The sequence below is a fragment of the Lonchura striata genome, chromosome 2 (genome assembly GCF_046129695.1).
Source record: "Lonchura striata isolate bLonStr1 chromosome 2, bLonStr1.mat, whole genome shotgun sequence".
Taxonomy (NCBI): domain Eukaryota; kingdom Metazoa; phylum Chordata; class Aves; order Passeriformes; family Estrildidae; genus Lonchura; species Lonchura striata.
In genome coordinates, this window is record NC_134604.1 from 11876324 (window position 1) to 11896827 (window position 20504).

The window sequence follows — 20504 nt, forward strand, 5'->3', positions numbered from 1 at the left end:
TACTCTGGCACATCTCAAGATGAGATGAAAATCTTCCTGTCCACCTGAATAAGGGTTTTATTATTTCCCAGGCTTTTCCTCTATAGCATAATGAGGATAAAAGCTTCTGAGGTGCACTGATTTTACCTAAGATGACATAATGTAGAAAAAAAAGCCCCTCTTTTTTTCAACAAAGAGCCCAAAGATTTCACAAAAAAGACCCACAAAAACATGGGGAAAGGAAGTAATATTAGACAAAGGAAATTACATTCCTTGATCAAAAAAAAAACCCCAAAAAGTCTGAGTTTGAGCCCATAATAGATAAAAAAAAACAAACAAAAAAAAACCCACATATATCTGGTGAGATGTGGGTGGAACCTCTAAAGTTGTTCATTATTGGCATTTAAATCTACTTTCAAGCACCTGGACATGAGTAATCACCATGATCAATGTTAGCAGTGCTGGGCAGTTTTACAGAAAAAAAAAAACAAACCAACAATTTAAAGCCACATTTATTATCATAATGATAAAAGCATTATCATCAAACCAGTAGCAATATCCTACATATCCCAAAATATTTACTATTAATTCTAGAGCTCTTCTACAGGTATTAACTGCTCATTCAGTCTAATTCCAGATACCATTTCTGTTCAATTATCACAATATTACTAGCAGCTTTACTATTCATTATTCTAAGTAAGCTTTTCTATATGTTCCTCTTTGTCTTTCAGTATTTTTAAAAATACATATAACCAACACTTCCTAAAAGTTAGTTTCTCTCTACCAATACTGTGAGTCCCAAGATGCAGTCATTTGTCTCATGCATTAAATTTGAGGATGAAACACTTTGTTTGCTTTCCCATTTGGATTACTGTTTGAAAAGCCTGAGTGTTCTGCAGTGTTACTGAGACTGTGAAGTCACTGCCAAAACTCAAAGAAGCTGTAAGGTTTTCTATTTTCCATGTAGCCAAAAATACCTGATAAACCATTTATTCCTATATAGCTGTCATTATGCCCAGGAAGAGCTTGCACTGATCTAATTAATATCACTGCTTCCAGATAGTGATGCTTAAACACAGATTAAAATTGCTTAAAGATGAGTATGAACACCATTTCACAGATGAGGGAAAAATTATTTGATTAATTGGTTTGCAGAAGACTTTGCAAAGAAGGAAATATCAAATTCATCTGATTCAGATCCCAGGCTTTTTATGTTACTATCATTTTTTACCTGTAAATATATCTATGCATATGTATTATACACACATATAGGCATATATCTCTAAGGATCATTTAAGCTAAAAACACACGTTCCAGGAAAATGCTGTTCTTAAAGCAACTAATATTCACATATATACCTTGTGCCTCAAACTGTGGGAGTTACAAGTGTTATTTTGGAATCTAAATATCATAGAATGTCTTGGGTTGGAAGGGACCTTAAAGCTCACCCTGTTCCAACCTCCCTGCCGTGGACAGGGACACCTGTGACTAGGCCAGGGTTCAAACCCATCCAAGATCCCATGCAGTTCCAAGTCTTAACTCATGAGAAAAAAATAAGGTCATGGCAAGATAGAAACTGTGAGCCAATGACACAGTCCCAACACTCTCCATTCCACCAGCCTCAGATTCCTGTCATGCACCATATATCTACACTGTATTTTCAAATATAGGCACACAGGAGTACAAGTAGGGAGAAAAGAAGGAAAAATCCAGCCCAAAATTAACTTTTCCAAGTTAGAAAACTGAAGGGCATCTTCAGGATGGAGGAATTTATCTCCATCCAGAAGGAAGGAAGATACTACACGTGTTTTGTACAAATAAACACATATTTCTGTAAGTATATGGAATGATATAGAAGCCAGTTTAGTCATATTGGCATAGCCAATTTGGTACCAGGGATCACCTATTAATTTTTTCATGCTTTGTATGACAGTAGAAGAGCAGAAGTTTTGTGTGTAACCCACATTGCAAAAGCAAACAAACAATCAAAAAACCAAAAAAACCCCAAAGCAAAACAAAACAACTTTTTAGCAAACAGAATTAATCTCCAACATACTTTAGGGCCTTTTCTAATCCAACCAGAAGATGGGGACAAGCATAATTTGTGCAATCTGGGGAATCTGGGGAAGGTTCTGGAGCACACATCTGATGATGAGTAGCTGAGGGTGTTTAGCCTGAAGAAAAGGAAGCTCAGGGGGGACCTTATAATTCTCTAAACTCCCTGTCAGCAGGTTGTAGTGAGGCAGGATCGGTTCTTCTCACAGGTAACAACTGACAGGACAAGAGGAAATGGCCTCAAATTGCAGCAAGGGAAGGTTAGATTGGACAGTAGAAGAAAACTATTCACCAAAAGGTGGTCAGATTTTGGAACAGGCTGCCCAGTGTTTGAAAGATGTGAAGATGTGTTTCTTGGGGGCATGGTTAGGTTGATGATCTTAGAGACTTTTTCCAACCTAAATGATTCCATGATTCTCTCCAAAGCTGTCCATTATCTTTTTCATAGGCAGAGTGCAAAGAGAAAAAAAAAACTACTCTCTTACCAGTCCAAACATCTTAACATATAGAATGCAGTCCAACATTTAAGAAGTACAGATGGAAAACAAATAAAAAACACAAACAAAACCAAACAAACTCAAACAACAATAACAAGAAAAAGTTGCTGAGTAACTCCAGAGGAAAGATTTAATTTCCCATCTACGTGAGCGTTGAGCTGATGCTTCTTTTACTCTCACATAACTGTTTATTTGCCCATAGCTTCCAAACATCATTTTCTAGTCAAGTCCTCAGCTCGGGTCAGGTTCAGACATAAATCTGTGTTCTATACCCACATTGCTATAATGCTTAAAGGAAAGTAATGAATGCTGCACTTCCAGATAAGTATAAAGAATACAGAACCCCACGAAACAGCTGTATGTGTGTGTACTTGATGAGAAAACAATGCTCTGATACACAATACTCTTTCCTGGTAGTAACTTATTCCACAAACCTATCAAATTTTGAGTTGTTCTTATATTTCAGTGTCTTCTTATGTAAAATGCACAGAGAATTCCACACTTGAATTCCAGATGGACATCCAAGTCATCTGATATAGTTAAGCCATAATTTTCAATTTCTTAAACAAGCTGTTCTTCACTACAAATTTTTTACAGCATTACTTGAGCCTTGCAATAAACTCCAGGACATATTTTCTAAATTCAGAATTTAAACTGATCTCACAGAATGTTCTCATAAAATTTAGCATACATAAAATAAATTTGTGTACTACCTTTTCTTGTCAAGACAAACGTGTATTTTCTACACATAGAAAATCATTAGTCCATAATTTGTAGGGGAATTTTCAGATATCACATCAAAAAGTACCACTTTACTTAATTGCAGCTTGTTCTTCAGTTAATGAATCCTAATCTCTATTATTCCTGTTTATTAAAAGGAGTCAATATATTCTTGAGGGCACATCTGAAGCAAAAGCTGGGAAGACTCAATGTACTGAAATACCTGCCATGTTGCAGCCATTACATTTCAGCCCTTTGTGTCTCCCACAAAGTTTTCTGATTTAGGGCTCAAGCTAGAAGACATCATTGGTGTCTAATTAAAACATCCCCCACCCAGACCCTGCCAGCACCATTTAGGAAAGCCTGAGGGCAATGCTGCTGAAGTGCAGTGTTGTAGCACTCAGGAGATGCACACTGAAGGGACAGGTGTGCCTGGAGATTTTTGTCTTCTTTTACCAAAAGGCTTTGATGCAGTGAAGTGGTGAACTAAAGGAGTTTATGCTTTTGAATGCAAGCATCTGATCCTTAAAAAGAGAAGACAAAGAAATGGATGTGGATGCCAAATCTACTTCCTGCTAAGCAAAACAGATTTTTGAGATTCATCTACAACGTGTAACTGAGGTTGTGGTTTTCACGTTCCCAATTCAACATGAGAGAGTCTTAGACTGTCCCAAAGTCTGCTCCTTCTGCCATGATCAGAACAGTGCACTAAAGAGCTTTGGTCTCTGAAGGATGTCATTTTTGTCCCTACAGCTCTTCAACTACTTTGCACTCTGGTAGTGCATCCAGTGAACTGGAACCTATAACAGTTTCAGCAGATGCTGCATAGCAAGACTGAGCAAGAAGCAATGGTTGCAGCCATCAGGGAATTAGAGGAAGGCTAAATACTACACTGGGATTAAATACTACACTGCAATTTTTAAGTAAAAATGTCAGATAAATTATAGGATAGATTGAACATCAAGGGATAAAACAAAAAAAACACCACCTTTTTTTTCCTCCAATTTTGTTTTAAATGGAGAAACAAAGAAGTCCTGATTTGACATTTACTCCTTCACCCGAGTCATAAATAACCTGCATCTTAGACTGAAACCATGCCTTAGGTACTCTTTGGAATAAACATATTTCCCAAAATGGTGTCTGGTGGTTTTTTCCATGTATCTCTAGAATACAAAATTACTCAAGTCCTTACTTCAGTCAGAATGGAAATGTCAATCTTTTACTTTAGCATTCTATTTTAACACACACTCCCTTTGTCTTTTAAATAAATGCCTCTTTTCCTAACACAGAAAAAGCACAGAAACATCTAACCATAAAATACCATCAAGATATGAAAGTCATTGCTTACTTTGCTCCTACACACCCTGCCTCTTAATTGCTCCTCTGGCACCTAACTTGAAACTCCATGGGATCAGATCAGACACTGATTTTGCATTTGTGCTCTGCTTGGCACCATTGGTTTCAATTGCTCATTTTGCACTAATATAATATCCCACGGGCTGAAAGATCTGTAAATTCAGCATAACAAAACTCAAAGATGCAATCACTAACCTTCTCTATTGCAGCACTCTGGATTTCTGCATCTGGAGACAGGTATTGCTCTTACCCACCTTATGAATCCTTCATCTTTTCTAGCACAGGACAGAAAGTCAATGTCACTGCTGCTTTGGTCTTTTGATGTAAGAGGGCTCAGAAAATATTTTCACTACTGATATCCTCATATATAATCTGAGGACACCCACAGCTTCTGGGTGATCTGGATAAGTCTCAGAGAAAGCACATCATGCATTTATGTCCTGAGCTTACATTAGATTGGTATATAAATTCCTGATAGAAAACTTGCTTGACATTTTTCAGAAAGGCATCCACAGGCTTTCTTTCCTTCGCTGCTTAACTGTCTAGAGTTTTGCTTCAAACACTGCAATGAAACCTGAATACTCTGTTAGGTGTGCAGAAGTCCATGAGAATCAAGTGACTGCAGTAATTGCAGAAATAGAAACAGAAATGGCATTGTGGTACACTGTCTCCTTTTCAGCCACCACTTTCGGAAAAGGCACTCATGACAATTTCTAGTGTAAACAAAGGCTCTACAAAACAAACCAAACCAGATTTAAATTCTCAGGCAGCAAGGTGTGCTGTTGAAGCCTTGTTGTGTATATCACTTACACTCAGGATAGGATAAGGTTACCAACCTGATCCATGAGCGAGAATGGGAACTGTTCAATCTGATTACCTTCTTGTCTTGTGCTATTAAAAACATCCATTACAGAACAGCATCAGAGTTTTCATACTGACATGAAAACTGTTAAGTACAAAACTTTCCATTACATCACCTGTACACATACAGCAACGTTCATAATCTGACCATCATTCTACAATTCATGTGTCTTGCCCAATTAACTATTTACATACATTGCCATAGCTGTGTCTGGTGTTTCAAGAATAAATGCAACAATTCTTACTGACCTTGTCTACCCAGATAATCTTATACAAAACAGCTCTAAAGCATTTTCAAAAGAGAATGGTATATTGTTAACATTTCTGTAAGAAATAGCAAGACACAAAGCATTGGAACACCTAGCACAACTTAGTTTTTGCTGCTCTGGAAAACACCAGCAATTTCCAAGTCAGCAACATGCTGACTGGTAACAGAAAACCTGAGCTGGAATAGAGACCTCACTGTTTGCTTTCAGATTATAACACTAATTTGAATTCCGTATTATGCATTTACATTGATTAGTTATGCACAACTATTATGGGCAAGAAACTTTTTCTAAGTACTCTGCAAGCATTTACTGACTAAAGAAAAGACTGTCAAGTTGGACGATAAATTATTTTGCTGAGACAAGAAAAAAATGAGGAAAATGCCAAAGGCAGGAAGAAAAGATCTGAGGGATAAGAGGGAACAAAAGACTGATGGCAGCTGGAAAAGAGGAAGAAGCAAATAGCAGTCAGGATGAGAAGGAGAAGGAGGAACAGGAAAAGCAAATACACAGGTTCCTCACAGTATTAGGAGAGCAACAGCAAAAGAAGGGAATATTTGTGCATTTGAGTTAAGCACTTCTAATCTGAAGCCTCATTTTCCTCAGTGACTCTAGGGGCACCAGAGACTTAAATGTCATGCCCAGAGGAGCTCTGGCATAAAGAAAATGTAAAAATGGTGCATTGCTCCAGAGCCCTGCAAAGTGAGCAGTCACTTGAGTACAATGATTCTGCTGACTGAGACACTGCTCCTAAGTAAATAAATAAACAAGTTATTATATTTTAACAACAAAAAATATTTTGTGGATCAAGAATATTTTATTTTTAAAGGGTGTCCCAAAATTACCAGCCCTGTACACAGCTGGTTGAAACATCTTCATAGGTCAAGTCCTTAAATGACCTCTTCTCTTTTGAGAGAAAAGTAGCAACAGCAAGGCATGATGTTTAAACATCTGCTGCATTCCACATAATCCATGTAATTATACTGATGATGCCATGGAAAACTAGTGTCTTATTCTCCCTCCAAAGTTTCTCTTGCCTTTGGCTGATTTGGTCTCTGTTCAGCTGGTACATGAGATGGACCATTACAAGGATCTTTGCTGTGGGGCTCTTCAAAGCACAGCAAAATGTTTCCTTCTTTATGAGTTACCTCTCAAAGAATCATGAGTTTACTGCAATTCTTTTAAATATAGAATTTTTCCTGCATAGAAATTATAGATGAAACTAAATTTTCTTTCCCCCCCCTCTCTAAATGACATCTTCAGTTTTCTTTTATAAAGTAATTTCATTTCACACTTGAATACAGTGTTCTCTAAAGCCAGTTGTAGATTTGGTAGGAAGCCTGCCAATTCAATTTTTCTAGAAATTCAAACTAGCAGTGAATATTGCAAGAAGAGTAAAAAAATATTGCAGTAAGCATCCATTCTTGTCAGACCAATTCTGCCCTTCCTTTCCCCTGACAATTACCAGTTTACATTTGACAAGTCTGCTGCAAGAGCAGATACACAATCAGCTGAATGTATCATTCTGTCACCAGACAAGGCAGGGTAACATACTAAGGACTACCTATGACAACTGAAATATTATAATCTGCTATCCTGCTTAGATATTTTACAAACCTTTCACTGAAGTTGCTTATAAGCCAAGAATAACTTGCAGAAGGCTGTGGATGCAGACAGCTAAACTGGTATTCTAGTTTGCTTCTGCAGGTAAAAAGTCCACATGGACCACAGAGTAACCAGAAAATGTACACAAACCAGTATCTAATATAGTTTGTCCTATGAGAACTGAAGAAATTTTCTCAGTGTGTTTTACACCTGTGACATATCACATCATGTGCTCATGGTCCTCATCCTAGTCTCAAAAAACAAAGCTGAGCTATTGCAAGCTGGGCTGCTGTCTAAACTTCATTTTTCAAACAATTGGATATATCTGATGTTTCTAAAGGCTGAGTTAAAGATAGTGTTATAATCTTGCAAATGTTTCTGAACTCCAGTTCCAGTTTACATTCCATAGGTAACATGAACAGTTCCTCTCCTTTTACATTAGTAACATTTTTTTTTTGTCAAACAAGACTTCACCCAAGCAAAGCTTTGTGCTTCTGGGGCTGGGAGCTTGGGAGCTTCATGTGAGCTCTTCTGTTCCTTAGATTAGGTCACACTAAGGGGCACAAATCTGCAGAACTGAAGTTACAAAGGAAAGTCAGGAAAACAGGAGATGGAGACAGTTCAGGAAATAAAAAACACAACAAAGAAAACCCACAGACAGGATTAACAGCAACTTTCTCCTCACAGCCTTGAAAGTATCAGCACATGGCAAAAACCACACAGTCATGGTATATTTTATACTCAGACTTTGTAAATAAGAAAAAAGAACTGTAAATACTATGCCACTCCGCTCCCCACCCAGTTTTTGCAGAATATCTGCAAAACAAAGTGATAGAACTATTTTGTATACATACATTAATGACTAACTTTCACTATGCCTGTGTTTATTCCTATACCACTCTTACCACTGCCATCTTTGCTCTACTGGTAATTACCAGTAAGGTTGCCTTCTATTTATTCTGACAATGTTGCCACCTCTTTATCCCACCAGATGCTGAGCAGACATTCTCCAATCTCCTCTTTCTTTTACCGGCACACTTTGATAGCAGTTATTCCTGAGATATATATATATATATATATTTATATATATAGATATAGATATAGATATATATATATATCAGGTATAGTGCTGTTAGTAAGCTGGCTATGAGTTAAAGAGGCAGAAATAATACCCTTAATTCACTGCTATCCCTGACATGCAACATCAGTATGTAGGGCCACTACATGGACAAGGACACAGTTCCATAAAATATAACAGTGGTTACACACACAAAGGGAATAGAAGAAAAAAAAAAATGACAGTTCATTGTCTGGAGATGACTGCTGGGTCTTAGTCTTTCAGGCTGCTCCAGATGGGGAGGCTTCTGTCTTTTTAAAGTCACATCACTGCAATGATTCCCCAAATACATGTCCTTGACAGGTACAGTTTAACAAATTTATTTATCTAGTTTTGAGTGGTTTTATTAATGACTATAGAGAATTGCAAGAGAAACACTCTTTCTTTACCATTGTGCCAATAAAGCAATAGATTCCAGCTTAAACCACACGGTCACATTGCAGAAAAAGATCACACTGCAAAATCTGTCACTTACTTGGTAGACAGTCTGTAAAGTACCCATTGCAAAAAAAGTATAAAAAACAACCACAATCTACTCTTTTATGGCTCTTAATGCTTGTTTGAGTTCATTGCTACAGGCCTGCTTCACACTAATGGGGACTTTTACAAATAAGCAGATTCTCTGAATTCAAGAGTAATTAATCTAATGGGACTACTAGTGCTGGTATTAGAGCAGTAGCAATACAAGATTTGCACATAAGCCATACATTTCCCTGCCATTCTATTAGCTACTTGTTCCCAAATGAAAACTCTTGGTAGTCTGTGTTTATTTTTGTTTTGTAGTACTTCATAATTTGTTTCATTACTGACACAAAAGCTTCCCTAGAAAGCAAAAACATTTGTTTATTTTAATTGACCCTGCCTTGAAATCATCATAGGATTTGTTTGTTGGCCAAAAACATTTTAACAATACGTCTGATTACAAAGCTAGCTGAAAACATGGATCTGAGAGCTTTTTCTCCACAGAAACAACTTTTATTTTAAAAAGCAAATTCCTATCTTCTATCTTCCATCTTCCATGATCAAGTTCTTTGAAAAATATATTTGGGTCCCCAGAATTGTTGCTAAAAGCAAACTGTTTACTTCATAGTGCACACAGTACTTTTCCAATATTAAGAATTATATCATCCATGTGGAGAGTACATGTGCCTGCCACAGGTGTGGAAGTGAGAAACAAAACAAAAAAAACCCCACATTTTACCAAATAAAATCCACCAAATAGACTCATCACTATTAATTGGCTCTGCTGTGCATGTAGCAAGTAATGCAACTCTACTACTGCTCTGTGAGGGCTATTTGTGTACTGTGACACACTGAAATACTCTGCTGAAAAAGTAGAAGTCTAAAACAACAGCAAAGTCCAGTCTCACCAGCCAGCTCTTGTCTGCCTTTGTTAGCATCAGGGAACTCTAAGAAGGAACGACACCTTTATGTGATGTAGAGAATTAGGACCAAAATGATCCTTCCACAACCTGACATGGTTTTACACTCTGAAGTACATTGACCCTTTTAAATTTGTTTACCATTTTGACCTTTCTAAATTAAGCCCCTGCTATTCTTTTTATCCTGTGGACAGTAAAGCACAGAAAAAAAGTGAACTAGGTACAAATTGATCAAAGATTCATTAAGAGCAAGACAAATAACATATCAAGTTAAATGCACTATACCATTAGAGGATTTAAACAGCTGCTCCAGTAAATTGTACTTCACACTACAAAAGTTAGACTTAATAGATAGAACGACCTCCCTAAGAAGTCAGAGCAAACCAGGTTTTATATAGCTGATATTTCTGTATTTGAGACATTTCATACTAATGTAATGCTTTAATATCTAAAACACACAATGCCACTTTAAAGCTATATAATAGAAAAAAAAGTGTAAAGAATGAGACGTTTGTTTAAGAGACTCAATAAAGGTCAGAGGTGTTTAATATTGTTGCTAATCACCACATTATCCATGTAAAGTATGCAGAAATAAAGTCACATTTTGACAAGATGTAGCTCCAACACAGTCAGTGGAGATGAGAAAGAAAGGGCTGCTATCTATCATGTTTTTCCTGTTCTAAGAAATTAGAGGACTGGTGCTAGCATTAGTTTCCTGCACTCTGTATGCATAGATGGAAGCAATCGGGAATCAGAAATTAGAGTGCAATTAATTTAAGAAACCAAAAGCAGAGTTCTAGAGTTCTAGAAAGATCCCACCATCTGTTTGCCAATGCAAACTAGGAGACCTATTCAGTAGTAGAGGCAGCATCTCAAGACCATTGTTCCCAAATCCCTATGCCAATATTTAAATAGCAAGACTTGAAAAGCCCAATCTGATGAGATATCCTCATCAGAGAAACCAACACCGAGCACACAATCCCCAAGACACCATTTATTGAAATGCAATAAAGGAGGTGCAAAATGCAATGAGATAAATCCATTTTAAGTACTGTTCCATCCCCTTGAAGATTCAATCAGTCTGAGAAATTATAATGGATAAAATTAATATATTGCAATGGATATATTATATATATCATGGTCAACCATTTATCTAAACCATGTCTGCTTGAGTGTGGGAGTGGTCCAGAACAACTCCAAAGATCCTTCCCATCTAGACTTAATTAGTCTATGTATCACCCATTTATTCCTCATTCAACATTGCAAACAGAGAATCAGACCTGCTCCCTTTTCCTGTGCCATATCTGAACTGAGTCTGCTACATTTGCTCCTCATACTGCTTTAAAGATTAAGGTCAGCCTTGAGAATTTTTTCACAAGCTTCCTAATTCCCCATCTAAAACTCAAAATGCAGTAAAGCAGGAACTGTAGCACAAAGTTTTGACAGACAATTTGAAAAAAGAAGTCTTCAAAATGCTTAAATCCTGAGAGTTTCTGATACCAAAAAAAAATATGGAAACAGCACTCCTTAATGAGATGGACAGTGACAATTTCAATGGGCTTTGCATTCATGACTCAATGATTATGGGATGTCTGAGATTCCCATTGCTTATACAACTGCTCTTGTTTCTATCAACGCAATTTTTCCTCATGACTTTGTGCAGGAATGATAACAATTTGGAGGCAAATGGGCTTCTAAAAGGAGGGTCACACTTCTTTCCTCCCTGCTAGGACAATCTCAAAAAGAACCTTGCACTTGCCTGTGAAATTTGCCTGTGCAGGATTTGCCAGAAGAGGATCACACTCCCTGAATTTCCTGTCACCAGCTTATCTGATAATGTGGTGACTGCCAGCACACCCTCATGTTCTTCCTCAGTGCAGCACATTTCCAACAGCTTTCTCCAACAGTCCAAAGGCTCAGCCACTCCTTAGTGCACAGGCTGCGCATCTGAGAGGTCACAGTCCAGAAATGAAATTTTCCATGGCCAAGAAGCTCTTGGAATTGAAAGAGGAATTCTGAGCCCTGCTCAGAAGTAGAGTTGAGTCAGGTGAAATGCCATTCTAGCATGGTTATTACACTTCCTGGGCTAGAGCAGGTATTGACACACATTCCTCTGTGTGTTCTGGACACACATTCCAAACCCTTGGAACTAGCCCAAGACTGCTTTAGTTCTTTAGTACACACTGTAAAACCACTATAAACTGCTTCATAAAAAACATGATATCTCAAGGTGTTAACCTTTAACTTTTTAAATGAAATTCAATCATAGCAAAATATCAGACAGCATGATATTTCACTAGTATAAATAAAAATATTATGAATGAAGGCACTGTTTCTTTTTGGAAAAGACTGACCAGAAAAAAATCCCCAAAACTTGTAAGTGGCATGTGACTCACATTCCCTTGAATGAAATGTTGTTAATTGTGTTGATATCAACATTTCTTTAACCAACAAGGATTCACCTTAGAGAGACAAACAATGCCACTTAAGTCATCCTAGATTTACAAAGTTATGAGATCAACAACAATGAATGATAAAGGGTTTCTAGTAACATTACTCAGAGCGAGACTTTTACAAAAGGAATGTCCAGCAGGAAATAACAACTGCAGTTAGAGCAGAAGGAAGAAAAAAAGAAGCAATCTGAATGAAGAGAGTAAGACATGAGATGTATGGAGGTATTTGTAAAACAGGAGGCACTAGAACAGACTGCCAAGAGAAACTGTAGATTATCCATTCCTGGAAATTTTCAAGTTCAGGCTGGATTGAGTTTTGAGCAACCTGGTCTAGTAGAAGGTGTCCCTGCCCATTGAAACGAGATGATCTTTAATGTGCCTTCCAACCCAAACCATTCTGTGATTCTATGATTGTCTTACAGCTGCATAATCTGCTTGCTCCATTGTGACCACTCACTGATAGAATCACTTTACTCACTGTTCCAATGACAGCAGCAGTTTTGGTGGATGTGACAGTAAAGTGTCATGAGGACAACCATCAAGATGGATGTGCAAAAGTTCAACCAGAGAACTGCAGAAACTACTTTTTCCCCTCTGGTGTGCATTAATAATAATAAATGCATATTGCCATTGCATTCAGCACTTTAAAATCTCTTTTAAGCATTTATTAGAATTTTAAAACTTTATAATTTAGAAGACTGTTTTTCAAAAGGGAAAAGTTGAAATGTCAGGCTGATAGTAAAAGAGTACACTAACAGTCAAGAAAAAGGGGAATTTTTTATATGTATAAACAAAGTAAAATAGCTTTATTCACATGGACTTCACAATGCACCTCACTGAAGCATTAGAAACCTTACTAACCATGGGGAAAGAAAAATAGATATCAATTGCATCACTCTGAGACTGGCAGGGCAAAACAAAAAAATCTGAATGTTTATTTTCAACTGGTCCAGAACTGGCTTTATTTTGTCACCAGATGTTGCCTTATGAACTTTTAGTCAATATTAAACATTTCACCTGGCATGCACACCCATGATTCTAAAAGGTTTCTAAAAAAAAACAAGACACCAAGTTTGATCAAACATCCCTATTTAAGAATTGGAAACATTAACAGCACTTCTATTAAAGCAAATGAGGGGAGAATAGCAATGAAGAATGCTAAATCAGTAAAAAAAACCCAATTTTTTTTTCTTTCTTTTAATGGATACAAGTAAAATATTAAATTAACAACCAGATCAGGTTGTGCCAAACCCTCCCCAGCTTTAAAACCATAGATCCAGGATCATTTGACACCTGTTATGTGACATCCTGTTTAATACTGCTGGGCTGAGAAATTGCTACTTCTCTTGAGCCATCAAAAATGCAGATCTGGAGAGTTTCACAAAGTCCTTGGGAACAGATGCTTTTCTTCTAGTTTATTTCTGCTTGGCAATGACCATTTAGAATGGAGCCCTCAGTATATCCCATATTATTTTCAGATGTTAGTTCACCATCTTTTTAGATGAGAATCTCAAGAAAAAGGGGGTTGGCTACCATGAACAAAGAAGTCCAGCTCCCCAGATGAGTATGCAAAACTGATATGAATATTAAGTCTCAAGAATGACATATTAGTTTTGCACCAGCAAAAGAGAAATAAGGGAAAAACTTGGAAAACACCTGTCAATTTCCATCCTTGGCTATCATATATGTTCTGAGTTATGTTAATTCCACCGCCCATATCATGATCATAGCAGTCCATCCCAGCCACATTTGGGATGGAAATCCTTAAGAGTCACTGTACCTGTTATTTTATTTGTAATGAGAAGTATTTGGTTTTCATTGTGGTATCAGGGTTATATCAGGAGCAAATCCTCATTAATTGTGAACCTTTTCAAACACAGGAGACCTTCACGTAGAATTGCAGTAGTTTCTATGTACTAAATACTGCAAGAATCATAATGGCCTTGGCTCATATTTTGTTAGCAAGGGCAAATTTCCTTTAAAGAAAGAACTAATTACTTCTGCTTCAGATTCCAAACTCCCTCCAGGTTGCATTGTAATTAGATTCAAAAGACACGCCAGAAGTGAGTTGAAAGCACATTTGGCATTTTTAAATATGCATTCAGATAAACTCAATAAATCTGTTGATACACTGTTATCTATTGCTCTATACAATACCCTGACATGTTATTCTTTACAGAAAATCTGCCATTAAACACTCTGCATTTTTAGTAAAAAAATGCAAAGTGTTCATCAGGGACTAACGATATATGAATGTGGAGAAGCTCCTTCTTCACAGCAAAAGAAAAGTAAAATCAAAAGTACAAAAGACATTTAAAAAAACCCAAACAAACTCAAATGAAAATGCAAAAGAGGCAATAAGTAATGACTTCCACATTGCATGGATTGAAGACTCACCTGTTGTGAGGATGTGACAGCATTAAAAGCTAGATTGAAAAGAAGAGAGAAAGACAAACATTCTTAGAGAAGCACTGAGGCTCTCTTGATTGTATAAATGTGTACTTCTATGCTGAAAGCTCTCTTTGTGGCAATGGCATCTTTATATTCAGCAGGATTGCATCGCCATTCATATCACACAGAGTGTTTTACTAGATTTTGTTCTCATTAGCTCTGTGCAAACAACTGAACTAAGAGTGAGAACACTGAATCCTATTCCTTCTTGAGCATTGTTTACCAGATCTCTCACTAACTTCCAATCAGTTCCACCTCTGCAATTTTATTGAAGGCAATGAGTTTCCACAGGTATTGTCATATACCATAATTAGAAAGCAGTCTCAGTTCAGTGAGACTTTATTGGCTTGACAAGCCATACAGAGCTTATAAGTGTGTAAGAGGAGAGAGAACATTGCCAGCACTGTCAGAATTCAAGTAACATCCATCTAGGAGAAAGTGACTTTTTAAGCCTGAGATTTGAACTCCTGTGCTGTCTGTCAATATCTGCAGTGCACAGAAATTAAACCTCCCCTCTTATATTTGTGATCACTTAGAAAGCTTCATATTCACGTTTCATGTTTCAGGTCCCAGCTAAAAGAGTTGCCATATCAGTTCGGGTTTCATATTCCTTACACACATTTAATTAATGTGATTTTTTTTTTCCTAAGCAACAGTGTGCATTCTATTCTCTATCATTCCTTTGTTTCTTTGTAATAACCTTATGAGTAGTGATAACACACACACAAAATTGTTGTTCTGCTTCTTTGTATTTTGGCTAGCAAAGCAGATAATCTCAGCAACCTGCCTGAACGTTGCACTCCAGCACTCCCCTAATGGCAATGACAAGCCTGGGGCTCTTGGAAGGAAAATTAACATCTCAGTTAGATTGTCTGCAGGGATTTTCTAAGAGTTTCTCAGTACCAGGTATCTCTTTCCTATTGTTAAGGAAATTTCCCAGAGAGATCATTCACCAGACTCTCCACCAGCCACACCCCCAATGTCACAGACTGTCACTGCTGGGGCTGTCATCCCTTCACAGGGGTGGCTCCAGTGACCTGACAGGTCCCTGCCTGACTCCCTGCACACCTCTCACAGTCAGACCAGGTTTCCTCACCAGCTCAGTCCCAGGGTTTCCATAGCAGAATCTCAGATGTTTCATTCCATAAAGCCATTTATCCACAGTGCAGTAACACACAGACAGTCTGAGCTGGTGCCTCCAAGGAGGGACCCTGAGCTAAGGAACCCCTGGGCTCTTATCCCCTCACAGTCCAAGAGCACCAAAGTCTCTTCCTCTGGAGGCATCAGGTCCTGCCATGTCTCAGTGTCCCTCACCTGGCTGTGCCACAGGTCCCTGTGCCCTTTGCTGTGCAGTTCACAGCCTCTTGTCTCAGGCTCCCACCCAGAGCTACCTCAGGTTGTATTCCCGACACAATGAAGTCCTGCCTTGCTTTTACAGTTGCCTCACCTATTTTTGACTGATCTAGATCCTTCTGGGAATATGGATTTCATCAACAGTTCCCTGATGAGACTTGGCAATAGCATCATTGTGAAACATGTTGCCACTAATCCTCATTTTACTCACTTTTGCTATTGACATATGTCCCCCTGTACCCACTTTCCATACAAAATAAACCCAGATTTAAGTAATTCCTGTCCCATGCTTCTTAGTTTGTTTAATTATCTCCATGAAATATTCTATCATGATCAATAATAGGATGATAATAAAAACCATACATTATAACCTTCCAGCTATATCCCTGTTGTCCACTGCACTCTTTGCCTGGACAACCTTGTGGACAGTTTCCTTCTAAATCCTTTCGGTAACCCAGCCACTCCTTCCCATAGGTACTTCTGACCTTGTAATCAAATGGAAAGACCATAATCTCCTTTCTCATATTTGCTCATTCAGCTGCCTAACATGAGGTTCCTTTGCCAATTTGCTCTTATAGCATAGTTGCCTCAAGTAGTCTCCTTGCTCCCATACTTTCTTCTGACTAAATGAATCCCTTATCAGTGTTTTCCCCTTTGCCACCATCTTTGCAGCTTCTTTATTCCTATTTCTTTTTTTTTTCCAGTTACAGTAACCTCCAGATGATTAACTTTAGTTAAAGCTCTGTCAAAAGTTGTGCCTTGGTACTGGTACATGCATTTTTACATTCATTTGCATTCAGTTCAAAATATTTAAGCACATATGCATTAAAATCCTGGAGACTTCTTTTGGGAAAGTAGGCTATGTCCATACCTCAGATATTATGGCTCTGCATCAAAATATAAGCACAGAGGCCTCCACTAGGTTTCAGAGAACTCTGAATTTCCTAGAGTCATACTCAGCTGCATGGAATCACTAATTAACACTATAGCCTTTGTCAATGGACAATGGGGGACACTGACTTTCAGCAAGGTAAACTTCATTTTTAGAGGCAGGTAGAGCTGGAATAGTTTCTGGTTCAGTGCTCATGAATTCAAATGCAGGTTCCAATAGTTACCTCTCTAAAGCCCTAGAGAAGTAATTTTACCCATTTATTTCTTTATGAGACTATTACTCCATTTTTGTACTGAAATAATTAGGTGTTTTAAAGCATTCCCTTATCATGGAAATACCTTGTTTCTAGAAAATGATGGTGTGACCTCTCTCACCTCTTTCTTCTTCTGCCCCTTCTCCAAAATCTCCAAATCTCATATGCCATCAAAATGCAGGAGAAAAGTGAATGGGTGTAACAGTGAGAGATGTAACAGTCTGTCAAAACAAAAGTCAAAAGGAAACAGTTGAGCAGGTAATTTACCTTTGAAGCAAAAAACCACCAAAAATTAAAAAAAAAAAAACAAAAAACAAACACAGGCATGAAAATTCAAGGAAAAGCCTCAAACTCTCATTTTCCATAGGAATTATATTAATAAGCCTTTAAAAAAAAAATCAAAGTTATTGCCTATACATTCATCAGGAAAGAAAAAAAAAGGATAGTTCATTTACGCATAAGTCCAGAAAACAAACCAAGACAACCTTTCTTCCACTTGCAAGTTTCCTGGCCCATCCCGCTGCCAATCCACTCTGAACACCCAGAGCTGCGGGACCCTCCTGCATGCCAGGAAGCAGATGAAGCCTGGCAGCTCCGAGGGAAGCAGCCTCTGATAAAACCCTTTCCCACTTCAACAGCTGCTGCCAGTCATCTCATCACAGGCATGTCAGGCATGGAAACTATCAGCTCAGTTTGCCCCTTAGAGGTATAAATAAAGTGTTTACAAAGTTCTCTGTAAAGAGGTATTTCTCACTATGATTTTTCAGATGCTGTTAAAAGTTTCTTTCAAATGAAATAGAATGCAGGATTTGAAAAGAATAAGAATAATACTCGGTCAAATTTATAAAAGAAATGAACAGAAAAGTGGTGTTTCTTTCATGAAATGACAGAAAGTTGATGCTGTTCTTCTAGGTCTTTGCTTTTATTTTCCTTCAAAATGGGTTGAGATGTAAAAATAACAAAAAATTATGTAAGATGAAAACCAGAGGATATTCTTTTCATAAAGATCTATTAATTCCCTACTATCTTCCCACTCAAGAATCTGAACCTTGTTTAATTGATAACTTTATGTCCCCAAATAACTTTTTCTCCTTATAAAAGTCATTCCCTTCTCTAATGTAAAATATGCTTAGGTAGAGCAGATTGTTGCATAAAGTAACACTGAGTAAGCCAATGTATTAAAATGGTTAGCTAGAATTTTCTGCTGAAGTTTACAGAGAAAAAATAGTATTGGTAATCTGCAAACCCTTAGATACATATTCTGAAATCCCATATTTTAGAGCAATTCAGATCTAAGACTTTAACTTTTTGTCTCCCATTAAGCTTCCTGTATACTGAAAGATGACCTGTTCTCCACTGATCCTGGGAACAATTATGCACATGATAAAGTTAATATGCTGTAAGTAATCATTACAATGACCCTTGGTGCATATAAAATTAAGTAGGCATGTATATCCTAGTAAGTTTTAGGCCACCGTTTATTTTACCATACAATTTATATTTTTGTCACTTTGTTTAGATTGGTAACGAAGAACGGTAAGAGAGGCCTTTGTGGCCTTTGTGAAACTTGGAGAAATCAGAAACTACAACAAATTGTGAGTCACCAGCATCGCCTGCCTCTTTCTACAATATCTAGGCAAATAGTGATTATTAAGATGTCTTCTGTTTCTAAATAAATTGCCATCATAGCTAAAATGCTACACTGAGAAGTGTCTCTGGCCATTTCTTCACAAAAAGAACTCTCCAGGCTAACTCCTTTGGGTTTTATCAGGAACTCACCAAATTCAGTCACTCACTGCACACACAGGGATCTCACTGCATGAAACTCATTGCACGCAGCCTGAGCAGGACCTTTAGAAGAAAAATGGTTCTGTCTCTCCTTGTAACTTCACCAGAAAAAGACCTGAAGGCTTGGCTTCAAGATCCTGAGATATATGGCAGCCAAGAGACCAGCTTGCAGCCTTCTGGTTTTGTGAGAGTATTTGGAAGCTTGGATCCTGCCAGAAGGGAGACTCATCACAGGGAATTCTATGATGCTCTGCAGCACAAACACTTTTAGAGGAATAACTTATGTGTCAGGAATGCAAATTAAAATACCTATTCTCTATAACAGCTCTCAGGTAACAAGAAAAAATGTTATAAAGAAAAAATATGTGACAAAGAAGAAGAGCAAGCAAAGTTTTCCAGAAACTTTTGCAAAGAAGAAATAAACAATATCGTTCCCCACTCACTGAATGATATAATGGTGACTGCAGAGACTGACAGACAAGAAGGAACAAAAAGGAAGAGAAAAGAAGCAATGCAAAGGAGTTACAAACTTAGTTTTCCAGTTTTGAAAGGCTTTGAAGTGTGGCCCTTTTGGCTTATTTGTAAAGCCTGTAGCAAACACAGCAGAACAGTGTGGAAGTTCAGCTGTGACTCACTGTGTATGTAGATTGCACAAGGACTTGATCTTCTTGAAACAGCAACGTTGAAAGCAACACTTCTGTGAGAACAGGTAGCTTTCTTTGCATCTGTATCATTTTACTTAAGTATCCATCAAGTCTTCCATAAATTTGTGAAAACAGAATAGACACTGTAAATAATACCAGACACCAGAACTGAGTGCCAGTTCTTGAAATGAAGAAAATTCTTAAAATCATGAGAAGCAAAACTCTCAAAGGTATCTTAAAGACTCAAGTATGTCTTCCTTACAGTCCAATCAGAAAAAAAAAAAAAAAACAACCAGACAATTCTTCTTCATTTTCATTTTCTTCTAATTTATCCTTTAGAATTAAGAAAAACTGTCTCTTTCACCAAAGAAGTAAGTGAATTGTATGTATTTTTTGCATGACCAAAGTATGGGACTACAAATCCCCAGGCTTCATAAGAACCTCAGTGACCGTCTGGATGATCAGTTCCAGATCATCCCCTCACAGTTCCCTGCTGTGAGCCTCACTCCCAAGTTACCTGTGCCTTGTTTTTAACAGCATATATTTCTGTGGCTAGCAAGTCTGGCCTCCCCTTAGGATCCTCACCTTGCCATTTTCCTTATTTCCCCAAGGGCAAGTCCCTTTTTACAGGAAGTAAATAGTTAATGGCATCCCCCTGTCTTCTCCTCACAGCCTCCTTTGTCATCCAAAGTTTTGGAAGCGTCTCCTACATGTGGCAGCAGCTAAGTATGGTCTAATTTAATGTGTGAATTTCAGCTCATTCTTATTCAACAACAGCATTCAAGCATATGTGAGCATTTCAGCTTGTGGGTAGGTTCTACTGAAGTCAGCA

The 20504-nt window shown here is 37.7% G+C and overlaps 1 long non-coding RNA gene across 1 annotated transcript in view; it reads right to left on the bottom strand.

Moving 5' to 3' along the window:
• The window catches only part of LOC110476341 (uncharacterized), a 108094-nt gene that overhangs the window by 70983 nt on the left and 16607 nt on the right, over nucleotides 1–20504 (bottom strand). The window contains exon 2 of the long non-coding RNA XR_013342126.1: nucleotides 17362–17461. This is a non-coding gene — a long non-coding RNA (uncharacterized LOC110476341). The remainder of the gene's footprint in view (nucleotides 1–17361; nucleotides 17462–20504) is intronic.